This window comes from Vidua macroura, assembly GCF_024509145.1.
Source record: "Vidua macroura isolate BioBank_ID:100142 chromosome W unlocalized genomic scaffold, ASM2450914v1 whyW_random_scaffold_30, whole genome shotgun sequence".
NCBI lineage: Eukaryota > Metazoa > Chordata > Aves > Passeriformes > Viduidae > Vidua > Vidua macroura.
In genome coordinates, this window is record NW_026530534.1 from 2,908,027 (window position 1) to 2,923,217 (window position 15,191).

Consider the following 15,191-nt stretch of genomic DNA (forward strand, 5'->3'; position numbering starts at 1 on the left):
TTGAAATAATCAATAATCAAAGTAACGCAGGAATGGAAAATTCAACTGTTGTCACCCAGACAATAGCACCCCCTAGCGAGGATTCTCGATTTAACACCCTTTAGAAGCTGGTAGAGGGAGCGTACCGGGTCTTGAATGTAACTAACCCCCGGCTTACAGAGCATTGTTGGCTCTGCTTTGATGTTAAACCCCCATTTTATGAAGCTATCGGAATATCAGAAAAGGCGAGACGTGCAAATGGCAGTAACCCCCCTTCATGTAATTGGAAAGATCCGCAGGGGCAAGGAATCACATTGGCCTCAGTAACAGGGAAGGGGAGATGCATTGGCCAAGTGCCCCAGCACATGGAATTCCTGTGCGAAATAATAACTACAGCAAAACAAGAGGATAAGCCAGCCAAGTGGTTACTCCCTGCTAAAAACACAAAGTGGATCTGTGCAAAAGGAGGACTCACACCCTGCATCTCCCTGGAAATTTTCGATGAGACCTCAGATTACTGCATACAAGTAGTCATAATCCCAAAAATTATCTATCACCCTCAAGACTATGTATATAACCTACAAACTACCCCAGCACACCATCTACAAAAACGAGAAACTTTTACTACACTTACAGTGGCTGCTTTAATGCTCATGGGGGGAGCAAGTGTAAGCACGGGAGTGGCCTCCTTAGTAAAACAAACGAAAGAATTTCACTCTCTAAGGGTAGCAATAGACTAGGACTTAGAGCGAATAGAGCAATCGATATCAGCCTTAGAGAAATCAGTGAGATCTCTATCTGAAGTAGTTTTGCAAAACAGGAGAGGATTAGACCTCCTGCTCCTACAGCAAAGAGGGCTATGCGCAGCACTCAGAGAGGAGTGTTGTATCTATGCAGATCACACAGGGGTAGTCAGGGATACAATGACAAAACTAAGGGAAGGATTAGAAAAACGAAAAAGGGAAAGAGAAGCCCAACAAGGTTGGTATAAAACCTGGTTCAACAGTTCCCCGTGGCTGACTACCCTATTGTCCACAATGGTAAGGCCCCTAATTTTACTGATTTTGAGACTAACCTTTGGCCCGTGCATTTTTAATAAGATCATAGACATAGTAAAGAGGAGATTAGAGGCTGCTCACCTCATGTTAATAAAGGCCAAATATGAACCCGTACCGGAGGATCCTGAGACTAATGAAACCTTAGCCCTTAGCTTACAAGAACTAAAAAGGTTTGATGAACAAAATAAAGAAAAAGAAAAGGGGGGGATTGTGATAAGTTAGAAAAGACTCTTTGTTCATCAAGACAGAAAGGAGAAGCCTTGTGTAGATAACAGAAAATCTAAGGAGAAGCCTTGTGTAAGATAACAGAGAATCAAAGGAGAAGCCTTGTGTAGATAACAGAAAACCGCCAGACAGAAACTAGTTAGTGTGTTGATTACTTAAGCTTGGTGTGTAATTAGAACTTAGGTGCATATGGAAAAGACCATTGCAGGGCTGTGGACTTTCGCCGGGGAAGAAGAGAGGAGCTTCCCTCGGGCGACCAACAGAGAGTAGAAGACGACCCCCTAGCAACAGAAGGCGCAAGCACAGAGTACACCCAGATATACCGTGGCCCCGGGAAAAAAAAAAAGTATAAAAAGACTGTGGGAAGGGGGAAAACGGTGTGTGGGCCGTTTTACGGAGCAGAGACTCCCCGGCTGCACCCAGCGCTGTTTGCTTGCCATCGCTTGCTGTAATCAATAAATTTCTGATTGACTCTTGAAAGGCTGAACAAATTATTCGCCTCTATTTATAACAGTGGAGAAGGGGGAGGAGTGCAGCTAGTTTTACTATCATAGCTGAGGGGTTTCTCTTGGAAGGGGCAGAGATACTGTGAGAATTGGGACAGGGAAAAGGGGGCTGGGCCAGCTGCTAGCTCTCCTGCTTTCTTGGTATTCGGAGGGGAAAGAGTCTGTGATGGCTGTGGGAAGAATTCGCCACCACTGCGGGGTTCTGTCTCCTGCTGCCCTTTTTTCTACTGTGAGTGGAACTCTGCTTGTGGGGGTGGCCATTGCACTGGAACCTTATTAACACCCTACCTCACCAAACAAGGGACCCTTCACCATCTGCTTGGGCTCCTCAGGGGAACACCCAGCAACCCCAAGCCCCTTCTCCCTCCAAGGGAGCCTTTTCCAGCCATGTTCGGGAGTCAGGCTGCTGCTGACCAGCCCCCACTGTGCCTCTGATACTGCTCCAGGGTTTTTTGCTACAGTGTAGCCCTTCAGCCCTTGCCTGCTGGGACGCCCCACAGTTCCAGCTACAGCTGCCGAGTTTCTGCTACCTCTTGCTTGCTACCCCAGGTGAACTCATTCCTGCCATTCTGTTGGAACCCAGGGCACAGGGAATATTTCTCTGCCTGCCCTAAGGGGTCCTGACCCCCAGGGAAACACTGCCTTTAACCTTCGCCCATGGAGAGGGCTTCCAAGACTTTGGGATGGATTGGAGTCTACAAGTGTGTGAAATAGATAATAGAGAATAGTGTAGTTTGTCACAGGGTAAGAAATTTAGAGTTTTGGGATTTTAGTATAGAGGTACATAGAAGACGAGATGGAGGATCTTGTGCGTTGTCTGAGCTTCTTCTCCTTCTTCATCTGTCGGAGTCCAGAACATCCCTCTGGCTGCTCTGGCTGTCTTGAGACCCTGGCAGGGGTCTCAGAGACCCTGGCAAGAAGTCAAAAACATCTGTGGCTTCGATTTTAGCCTGTGAAAAGGTGCCAACTCTGGATGAGGAATTGCAAGTCACAAGGGTTTTAGTAGTGTGATATTTAAACTAACACAGGGTGGAATAGAATTTTGTGGTTTTTAAGATAAAGGGTTCAGGGGACAAGATGGAGGGATTTGGGCATGTCCTGACTTTCTTCTTTTTCTTCTTGTCCTCCATGTCTTGCTGTGATAGTGACATTTTCCTATTGGTTTAGAGCAGCACGCTTGTTTCTGCCAGCTCCGGGCAGCTCCGGCTCCTTCCGGAGGCTTGGGCTCGCCGCTTCTCTCCCGCGTGCCGCTGCGGTTGGCACGCTGGTCAGGGTCTGCCGGGTTCTGTCGCCCGCGCGAGGGTCCGAGGCAAAGAGGGAAGGAATTTGTCCAAATCACCCACGAAGGAAAGCGGGAAGGCTTTATTGTTGCAGAGAGCTGCGGTGGGGGGGTTGCGACCCATGCTTCCCACCTCCACATGGGGGAAATGACACCGGGGCTGGGGAGACGTGGATATTTATCAGGGGCGGGGTGAGGGGAGGAGGAACACCCCCCCGCCAATGGGACACATGCCGTGGCAATGATGTTGACTGCAGTGACCAACGAGGGCACAGCAAGGGCAGACATGGAGCCCCAGGGCGAATGGGATTGCAGGATCGGGGTGACAGACACCGAACTTCCCGGGACTGGATGGGGGTGTGGTCACAGGAGTGGCGGGGGAGGCTTCCAATGACAGGCAGCCCAGAGCCAGCCACCGTAGGGGGGAAACACGAGGGGTGCACGGGGGTACACAGGACTCGGCTAACTAAGATAGATTAGAACCCCTAATCTAAACCCAAACCCGGGATGCAACAGTTTAGGATAAGGACACACTGTCCAACATAGATCTTAGGTATTAGTACGGGGACTGTAAACATGGTACATGTAGTTTTGAGTATATACTGTGGGAGCCACCCAGGCTCGAGGGGAGACTGCCATGGCTTCTGTACTAGCCAGACCTCAGCAGGTCAGAGAGAAACTATTATAGATAAGAAAAAATAAACAACCTTGAAAAAGCAACTGGACGCATTCCAGACCTCTTCTTCAGCTGTGTTCAGGCTAGGGAAGCAAAGACTCTTTTCGGATCCCTCCTGGGGTCACCCTGACCTATAGGAACCCTGAGAGAGAGAAATCCACATTCATCTACTCCATTTTCTGCAGTGTTGTTGGCACAGGGTGATTGGTCATGGGGAGACGCAGTTCAGAGGTTACATGGGCAGACAAAGGATTCGTTATTGGTAGTAAGGTTGAAATAAAGTATGTTTTAAGAGTTAATTGGATAAAACAGCTTTAAAAGACCTTGAAACTGTACATCTTGTGACCATTTTTGCTGTACTTTCTTGTGCACTAAGTCTGCAGCAGATGGCGTGCCGAACTTCTGATAAGATAAAAATAAACAGCAACTTGAAGACCGAAAAAAGTCCCGTGCTTCTCTCAATCCTGGCACAGAACTGTTAAAAAGAGGTTTTCCCCCATCAGGGGAGCCTTGGGGGCCCTGAGGAGCTGCACACCATTCCAGCTTGCTGCTTCCAAGGTTCCTGCTGGGGCACCAGGATCAGCTGCCCCTGAAGGTTTTTGGAGCAAGCCCCTTTTCCATCCCTTCCACCAGCTGTGTCCGCCATTACCACCTACAGAGAGACGACCGAACTTGTGCCACAGCACCCTCTGCAGCTGCGGGAGAATCATTGCACCTGCCCTGCCCAGACGTGAAGCCACCAGCTCCCCTGCCGGCTGTGACCAGAACTACACCAAAGGAGAAAGTGCCTGCAGCTGTTACTGGGTTCCTGGTTTTGTTTGTTGTTGCTACCATTGTTGTTTGTTTGCCTTGTTATCCATATACATACTAGTAAAGAACTGTTATTCCTTTTCCCATGTCTTTGCCTGAAATCCCCTTAATTCCAAAGTTATAATAATTCGGAGGGAAGGGGGGGGGGGTCATATTCTCTGTTGCAGGGGAGGTTCCCGCCTCCCTTGGCAGACACCTGTCTCTCAAACCAAGACACACACATATATATCACATATATATATAAGCACAGGTATAATTTCCATATTCAATGGCTGTCCCTCCAAGACAGCTGTTGAGTTCATTTACTCCATGACTGTGAGTTCCATCTGTTCTAGATGTCTTCCAGGGCAGGAGGGCTGGTTTGCTGTTGGGTGGCTGAAAGCTGCATCAGAAGCTCACGACTGGTGTAGCTGGTACGTCTCCAGCCATCCAATGGTTCTTTCCACCATTGTAAGCACGTAGAGCTTGCCTTAGCGGCTTTGCAGGAGTGTGATGTAATCGATCTGACTCAGGCCTCCCCATGCTTATACTTCAACTATCATCCACCATACAACGGGGGCTTTACCTGCTTAGACTGCTTGATCACAGCACATTTCACAATCATGAATAACCTGGGAGATAGCGTCCATGCTTAAGTCTGCCCTCAGTCACAAGCCCATCTGTTTGTTGCATCTCTTCCCTGATGATCTGAAGAATCATGGGCCCACCGAAGCAGAAATAATTCACCCTTATGCTGTCAGTCCAGATCTACCTGATATTGGAGCTGGAGTAGCTGAGGCGGGAATTATGCGCAGAACTCCATGATGTCAGAAGGCTAATTAATTACTTTTTTATACTATATTACACTAAAACTATATTACATTATATTACACTAACAAGAACTATTCCACTAACTAACTAGAAAAACCCGTGACTCTCTGCTGACAGTCCTTACACATACTGTGTCACTATAGGACACGAGAAAGAATGACAGCAGCTGCTGCTATTGTCACGGTAAAAGACTAATTTATTTTTTTTCTGACTCCAGCATTTACAGTTTTCCAAAGGTGACAGCGGATTGGAGGGTGAAAGTGCCACCTCTCCAACGACACTGGACAAACCACCAGTCTGTCAAATCTCTCCGCCTCTATGAAGGAATGCAAAACAATAAGTGATTTACAGAATGCGTGTGAGAAAGTTTGCTACAAGAATGTAAACTCAGAAGGCTTTAGAAAATCTTAAAAAATCAGGGCGACATCTCACCCTTCTCAGTTTAAAAAAAAAAAAAAAAAGGAAAAGAAAAAATGAACAAGGTTCAGTGTCCATTCATGGAGGAATCATCAGAGTGATCACTCGCATCATCTGCATCTGAGTCATCACTCAATGATTCATTCACTTGATGACCTTCAGTTTGTTCACGGTTTCCATTTTGCCTGTCGGCCGGATTCTGTCTCTGTGGTCGCAGGTCAGGGCGAACACACTTCGAAGGTACCCAAAGTACCCCAGTATCTGTGGATACACATGCATACCCGCGCCCCAAAGCAATAAGGTCATAGGGACCTTCGCACTGTTTGGTGACTAAATTCCGCACCCGAACCTTTGCTCGAGGCTGATGTGTCTCGTCCAAAGCCTGCAACAAAAGGTGATGATTCAAAATGACAGAGTTATTTGAATTCTGCTGCACCGTAAGATGACTGATGGTATACAAAGCTTTTGCCAACTGACTGTGCGGTGTTTCACCCTGCATTCCCCATTTTTGTTTTTGAAGAACCCGCTTCAGAGTATCATGAGCGCATTCTACAATAGCTTGACCAGTCAGAGAATGAGGTATACCAAACTTGTGTGACACACCCCATGACTGCAGGAACTGCTGCACCTTCTGCGATGCGCAAGCAGGACCATTGTCGGTTTTCAGAGCAGAAGGTATGCCCAGAACGGCAAAGGCCTGCCTCCAGTGGGCAAGGACATCGTGGGCCTTTTCTCCAGTGTGAGCAGAAGCCCACATGGCAGAGGAGAACGTGTCCACAGTGACATGCACATACTTGAGCCAGCCAAACTCCGCAATCTGGGTGACGTCGGTCTGCCAAAGCTCCAAGGCCCTAAGGCCTCTGGCGTTTACCCCTGCCAGCAAAGGCGCAGCAAGTGTGTGATAGTCGTCACATGACTCAACAATGTCACGAGCCTCAGTTGGCGTCAGCCGAAACTGCTTCTGCAGATTATGTGCATTCTGATGGAAAAACCCATGCAATGCCTCGGCCTGTGCAAGTGTATCAGGCTGAGGTGCTACCCACGCCGGGTTAACCAACTTGTCAGCCCTCACGTTACCTTCCACTATAAAGCCTGGCAAATTGGTGTGACTCGTTACATGCAGAACGTAGTACAGATGAACCCGGGCCTGAATGGCACACCACAAGGTCTTCAGTAAATGAAACAAGGCAGGATTACTGACCTCCTTCAAGACTGAATGACCCAATCGCTGTGCGATGTCGGCCACATAGGCAGAATATGTGACCGAATTGAAAGGTTCCTGGGAAAATCTCTCAAATGCCATGACAGCAGCCCTCAATTCAACCAATTGGGCTGAGCCATCCTGATGACCTTCCAGAACCTGCCACTCAGATCCATCCCTCTAAGTAACAATGGCCTTCCCTGTTTTCCCCGAACCATCAGTGAAGACAGTGGGCCCTTGCACTGGCTCCTGACTATTTTTGGGCTGCAAAGAGATTTGTGTGGATTTCGCCACCTGCAGTAGCTTGTGGCTGGGCAGATGATAGGTGATCTGCCCTGAAAAGTTTTCCAGAGCACTTTGCAGGGACACACTGTGTACAAAGCTCCAGTCAAAATTCTCTGACTGTACCAGGAGTATGAGCTTTGCGGGACCCACACCCATCAATTGCAAACACCATTACCAGCATTTGATTATCAAGCAAGCAATTAGCTCAAACAATGCGGTTGCCGTCTTCTGCAGCTGATGGGGCAGGAAAACCCATTCCAGGATGTGCAAAGAATTGGACCATTTGCCACTCCATTGGCCAATGATGCCTGTGGGATCTGAATCTGGAGTGGTAATGAACACAGTGACATCAACGGAAGGATCAATGCGATTAACCTGCAAGCAGAAACAGCTTGCTGAACCTCCTCCAGCACCTGACATGCCTCAGGGGTCACTGTGCGAGGCGACTTTAAATCAGAGTCTCCCTTTAACAAATCAAACAGAGGGGACAGTTGTGCATTGGTCAGTCCCAAGTACAGACATAACCAAGTGATGACACCTACCATTTTCTGGGCATCATTCAGTGTCTTCACCGAATGCACAAATTGTCCTCCTGGTGTCGGATTGTCTGTTCCAGTATTTTGACCCCCAAATACTTCCAAGGAGGTTGTTGTTGCAACTTTTCTGGAGCCACCTGCAGCCCATGAGAATGCAAAGCATCAAGCAACTGAGGCTGTATCCTCAGCAGCTCATCCTGGGTGGACGCAGCCACCAAAATATCATCCATATAGTGATAAAGATGGGCATCAGGAAACTGCTTGCAAACTCCAAAGAAGGCACAGGCCACATACCATTGGCATATGGCAGGAGAACATCGCATGCCCTGGGGCAAAACTTTCCATTGATATCACTGTGCGGGCTCAGCATTGTTGATTGCTGGCACCGAGAAGGCAAATTTTGGTCTGTCATGCAAAGGAATTGTAAAAAAACAATCCTTCAAATCCACGATGAGGATCAGCCAATCTGCGGGAAGCATGGTAGGCGACGGCATGCCCGCCTGCAATGTTCCCATGTTTTCTGTCATGGCACTGACCTTTTGGAGGTCTTGTAACAACCTCCATTTCCCAGATTTTTTCTTGATGCTGAAGACAAGAGTGTTCCAGGGACTGGTAGAAGGCTCCAGATGACCCTGGTCCAACTGCTCCTGCACCAAGTTTCGAAGGGTGACTAATTTGTCTCGAGGGAGGGGCCACTGGTTCTCCCAGAGGGGTTTGTCCACCAGCCACCGTAAAGGAGGCGTAGGACACTCTGTGCCCTTCATCACAGTGGCCCCCATCAAAAATCCGTCCCGATGCGCACCCCCCACGTGGACAGAACATCCCTCCCCCAGAGGTTAACACTAGTTGAAGTAACATGAGGCCGAATCATGGCCGTCTGTCCCTCTGGGTTCGCGATCAGCACGGGCTGCTGGCTCATGTAGCAACGCGCTGTTCCTCCCAATCCCACAATAAGCATCTCCACCTGATCCAAGGGCCACTCCAGGGGCCAGGCGGCAAGGGAGAGAACTGTGACATCCACGCCGCTGTCAAGAAGCCTGAGGAGATGAATCTCCGGCAGCGTCGTGCCAGGAATGGACAGGGTACACAGCATCTCGGGACGTTTTTCAGTCAGGACAGCAGACCAGTGAACTTGAGGCAGCCCAGTGGATCCAAAGCCGCCGTCACCTCGTGACCGATCAACTGTCCTGCGAACAGAAAACTTAAAATGCAGAAGTTGAGCAATTCGTGTCCCTTTCGGGATAGTGACGGGGGGGGGGGGGGGGGGGGGGGGGGTGGAGACCATGGCACAAATCTGTCCTGTGAAATCTGCATCAATGAGCCCCATGTGCACAACGATGCCCTGAAGGGTGGTACTAGACCTCCCCATAAGGAGAGCACTCATGCCCTCACCCAAGGGACCAATGGCATCCAGGGGAACCTTGTGTATTTTGCCAGAATCTATGACAACTGTTGCTGCTGTGCAGACATCAACACCTGCTGAGCCACAGGTGCTGGCTGCAAGCCGGCTAAGCAGACCTCCATCAGCACCAGGGCTTAGAGAGAAGCTTGTGTCTGGGCGCGCTTCCCCTTTGCGCTCCGCTTCCCATTTCCCGAGCCGGACAACACCTGGCCATTAACATGAACATTTGCCTTGCAGACATTTGCAGTACGGTTTGGCCTTCCACACCGACCACACAAAAACAAGGGAGTTGTGAACTGCTGTACCTTCTTTCTCCGTTTCTTGCTGGCCTGAGCGTTCCCCTGCTGTCGCTGCCCGCCCTGAGGCATCACCCAGACCGGCTGCACAGCAGTAGCCATAGCAGGCTGCACAGCAGTAGCCAAGCCATCTTATGACCTGAAGTGCCTACCTTTGCACAGGCCTCTGCCATCTGAGGGACAGAAGGATCACCAGGAAGAGCCTCTATGATTCTCCTACAATCGGCACTGCAGTTATTTCTCACAAGGTGCTTAAGCAAAAGCTTCCTTGCCTCAGGATCTCCCACCTGCTTCTCCACAGAGGCAGACAGCCTGTCTGCAAATCGTAGGAAAGACTCATCAGCTCCCTGGATAACAGTCACAAATGACTCCTTTGGAGCAGCCACTTCTATGGTCTGAATCAATGCTGCCATGCCTGTTGTCTGGCACTGATCCAGCACCAGGGGAGCAAAGCCAGCCTGCCCATGAGGATCAGCATAATTGCCTGTGCCTAGCAGCACATTAGTACCAATCACACGTCTGGGATCCTGTTGCCCCAACGTAGCATTTCACTCCATGGCTCTGGCTGCCAGCTGAATCCATTTACTCAAAGAGGTCATATTCTACAGGCTGAAAAAGAACACGAGCCAAGCTTTGAATATCGTAAGGAGTCAGCAAATCAGCAGCAAACACTCGAAGCATCTGCATGACTTCTACAGACCCCAGACCATATTTTCCAACCTTATCACGGAGTTCCATCAAAGCTTTCAATGGTAAAGGCTGATGGGCGTTATGAGCAACACCCCTGAGCACAGGGAAAGCCTGGAGACCCCCTGGTAAGGCGGCAGCACCTGCTAAGTCCTGCCCCATGGACTCCACAGGGACAGAAGCAGATGCCTGACTGGGAGTCAGCTCAACACCACCCGATATAGCGCCCCTTGCAGCATCAGCAGGGCCAGAGCAGGCAGCTCCGCACCCCGGGAGGCTATGCACAGAGGCACAATCAAGCACATACTCGACCTTAGCTTTGACTTCTCGCCAAAACCGCTCGTGTTCCCTCGGACGTACAGTCACCTGACGTGGCAGAAGTGTCCACAAGGCCGAGGAAGAAGCCCCATGGCCCTGGGGAAGCACGGGTCTCCCTCCGGCCGCATCACCTTTCACGGCAAAGGTAAACACCGCAGTGCCCGCACTCGCTGCAGTCCCGGTACCCGCAGGAGAGACGGGCAGCGGAGACGGGCCAGCCCGGGGCCACCCTCCCCCGGCACGGGGGGGAGAGCGGTGCGCAGAGAGAGACGCAGCTCGCAGAGCCGCACCATCGCTCCGTGCTCCGTGCCTCGGGGCCCGGCACAGGCTGCGCGGTGACGGGGCCGTCAGGCACCGCACCCAAAAGAGTCTCGCCCTCCAGGGAGGGGTCTGACAGAAAGTCAACCAACGTCCCGCCTCCGGCGTCTTCCTCTGCCTGCGCATGCTCGGCAGGCTGCGCACACACAGAATCAATCAATGACATTGACCCCGAGTGGGAGAACGGGGGAGAAGCGGCTGACTCCGCTCCCGCCGCCCCCAAGGGATACGTTGTGGAAACCCCGCAGTTCCGACGAAGTGTTGTCACCGAATCAAGCTCCAGCAGAGGCAGAGACTGAGCCAGGGGCTCCCCGTAGCCCCCGAGCGCCGGAAAGGCACGGAGAGAGGGTGTTTCCACCCCACTCCGCCACCCCCCCGGCGTGGAAAGGGACGAGGTTGGCACCGTCGACTGCGGGACCCCCAGAGGCCCGCGGGGCTCGGCCCATCTGCTGGCCGGGAGCCCAATCTACCCCGGAGGAACAAGAGTCGCGATCCTAGCTGGAGCTGTCACCCAGTGCAGCATCCTGGGGGGAACGGGAAGGCTCCTTCCTTGTGGCAGCACCAAGGAAGTTCTGTCTTTCCATCTCTGCTTCCCACAGCCTAATCTAGTCTAGTCTTTTTTAGGTGATGGTGACGGGCAAAAGTCAATCAGGGGATGTGTTTCCCTCTTCCTCAGGTAGGGCATTTGTCTAGCCCTCTCTACTGTGTTTAGTTCTTTATTTAGGGATGTCTTTATCCCCTAAAAACACTCCCATGATTCCAAGGGTTTTTTCATTTGCATTTTAGTCCCAGAATATCGGCGTGAGTGGGGGAGGCAGGTTATCTCCAGGTAGTTTAGAGAAAACAAACAGAGCAATTAGCTAATTAACCTTTCAATATCGGTACTCAGCTAGAGCCAGCAGCCATTCCAGTGTTGCCATGGGAACTAGGAAGGCCCTGCCTGCATCCCCGAGGAACACCTGGGAACTTTGTTCATTACACAGAATGACTCCAATTCAGAAGGCAAGAAATGAACTGATTTATTTCAAATGCACCGCTCTGTATATAGAGAACATCGTGCAGACCACTTTCATTGGTCTTAAAGTAAAAACATATCACACCATTGGTGTGCAGTGAATGATGCATGGTAGCAGAACCTATCTTGTAAACAATGTGAACAACAAGAGAGAGATAGTGAATTATTTACATTCTTTCCCAACTGTTTCCCAGGCTTTTGCCTGGTTAGAAAACCTCTCTCTTTCTCTCTGACTGAACTGAGAATACCCATATGAAATCAGTTACCAACTCTAGTACGGTAACAACCTATTGTCAGTCTGCCAAAGGACTGGCAGTCCAACTTGTCAAAACCCATTTCCCAGTGTGAGCAGATGCCCACATGGCAGAAAAAAAGTTATTAACAAACACGTGCACATACCCAAATCAGCCAGATTTGGAATTTGGCAAGATGAATAACATCTGTTTGCCACAGCTGCAAAGCCCTTAGGCCTCTGGGATTTATTCCAGCCAGTAAGGTGCAGCAGGTCAAGCCTTGGTTGGTGCTCATCGAAATTACTTTTTGCAGGGTGTGTGCACTTGATAAAAGAATCATGCAAGACTTTTGGCCCATGCAGTCATGTCCTCAATGAACAACTCAAGTGATAAAATTGAACTCACGTCCAAATTGCATCCTCAAAGTTTTCAAAACAATTGAGTAGAATTGGCCAAATTCAGAAACACTTGAGAAATCTCTGGAATGCCATGGCTACAGCCCTTAATTCAACCACTTGTGCCGAGGCTGACTCATGGCTTTCCAGTACTTTGAGCTGTCAGTGAAGACACAGCTCTTTCCACCTTTTTTTTTTTTCCAAAAGAGCCAGCAGCACCGCTGGGCTTCAGGATCTTGCGGTGCTGGGCCGAGTCGGGGGACCCAGCCCAGGGGGCTGGGCCAAGCGGCCCAGACCCGGTCAGGGGGGCGGGGAGCCCAACCCCTCTGCTGAGCCAAGATCCACTTGACTCGGTCCCTCCCCCCAGCTTTTCTTTGGTATCTCTTGGGGCCCCTGGATCTGGGTTCCCTGGGACACGCCATGGCCAGCCGCAGATGAGCGACCCATTCCAACCTTATTTTTCAGTACCCTCCCCCACCAGGCTGTCAGAGTCTCGGCAATTCCACTGGCTTTTCGCCCTCCCCCCGCCCTACCCAGCTGTCAATCAAGCCACAGCTTCTTGGGATCCTGTTGTAGATGTCGGCGAACCCAATGGGAAGAATGATGATGTCTAACTCCATTTCAGAAGGCTGAATGATTTCTTTATTATAATTATGTTATAATACATTAATATGCTATATAAAAGAGGATACTAAATACTACATGCTACTTTCTCTAACTATCATATCTAACTAACTCACAACTCGTGACCCTGTTCTCCAGAGCCCAGACACAGGTGGATCCGATTGGCCATCAGGCCCAAACAATCCACCATGGTCCAACCAAGCGCTCACTCCGGGTAAACAATTCTCCAAACACATTCCACAAGAGAAAAACAAGGAGCAGAAATAGAAATTGTTTTCTCTTTCATTTCTCTCTGTGCACCTCAATAAAAAATCCTGAGAGAGAGAGAAATGTGCTTGCCACATATCACCGTTTTAGTATAAATTAAAAAAAATAAAATAAAAAAACTGCATCTGCAATTCTTCTGCAGGGCCCTGCAAAAGAGAGCAAACACATCTCAAGAGGTCTCCTTATCAATTTGCTAGTTATCAATCAAAAGCCAAATCAAATGCTGATGTGGAATGTTCAACGAGATCCTTTACCTGCAAACCATCTATCAAATCTCTAAAACAAAACTTACAACATAAAAACCCAAACAACAATTAAAAGAATGCTCAAATTTCAAGTCCAAACAACTGAATCTCGGGAGAAGGTGTCCATTGATTGGAAATGTTGATCTTGACATCCTCAGAAGTCCTTCTCAATGCTGAAACAGAGAACTGCTGAATCCTGAAACAAAACAACTGAAGAAAGTCCAAACAACAATTAAAAACCCATAAACAAAAACCAAATGTGACATCATATAATTATCTAATACCAAAACACTGAATGTCATCCCAGAGACTGCAACAACTGATAAAACCAACTCTGGGCTGATTGTCAACCATGCAAACATACATTTCTTGTGCAAAAAAAATCACCAAATTTAAAAAACTGAAAAAATCTCTGAAATGCCATGGCCAAAACTCTTAAATCAACCACTTTTTTTCTTTTTTTTTGTCTTTTCAACCACCTCTATTTAATTAATCTTAAATCTAATTTTTTTTTTTTTTTTAATCTCGGAATCAGAATGCCCAGCAAGTAGCAGGCTTTAAGACCCTGCGCAGCTGGCGGCCCCGGTCCATGCGGGCGGAGCCAAGATCCCAAACCCGGCCGTGGGGGCACACGGGGCCCTCCGGCCGGGGGCTGGACCAATCGGTTCCAGGCCGACCGGCGGGGCGGGATCTTCATCTTCACAGCCCGCCCCCACCATGCGGCCAGTGTCACGGCAAGTCTTCCAGCATTGTGTTCATCCCGCACCGCGCCTGGCCGTGGCCGCAGCCACAGCCTCTCAGGACGCATTTGCCCCCGCCCCTCAAACGAGGGCATGACACAAGAACTGCCCCAGGGCTCAGCAGAGAAGGTGTTTTTCCCAGAGAAATGTTGATTCTCAGGACCTGCGGCACGGTTGGGCCGGCACGCAGCTCTCTGACCCCTGGCCGCAGCACCCCCACGCTCTCCGGGCACAAGACCAGCGGCAGCATTCCCAGAACTCATGCCCCCCGCCCCCCAAACGTGAGCGGGAGGGGCGATGGGCCTCGAGATCCGGCGAGAATCCCCCACCCAAGCAAGAATTGGACCAAGAAAAACACTGTGATAAACTGTGGTAACTTATTTGTTCATCAAAAGAATTGGAATATTAAAGGAGGAAAAATAAAAATTAAAGTATAAGGGACTAGCCTTATACTAGCTCGTAGCAACTGCTACAAACCGCAAGGCTATAGATATATTGCAAAACTGCAAGATTACAAGTATGATTAATCACCATATAGGGAGCTTTTTGTAGTTTTTTTCAGACACAGGCTAAGAATGTCGGGGGATGGCCGGAGCTGATTATGAAATCAGCGACCACCAGGCAACGGCTACCGGACTAGACAACGTAGGAGTGCTCCAGGTACGCCCATCACTGTCCGGAGCCGATTGTGAAATCAGCGATCACCTGCCTCGACACAACGCAGAAACGACGCAGAGAGATGCTCAAGCTACGCACACCGCTATCGCAAGAGACGCGAATGAAGAAACCTCCAAGAAACTATAAAAAGAAACTGAATAAGGGAGTGGGGTGTGGGGCACTGCAGTGTGGGACACTGCAGGAGGGGCGGT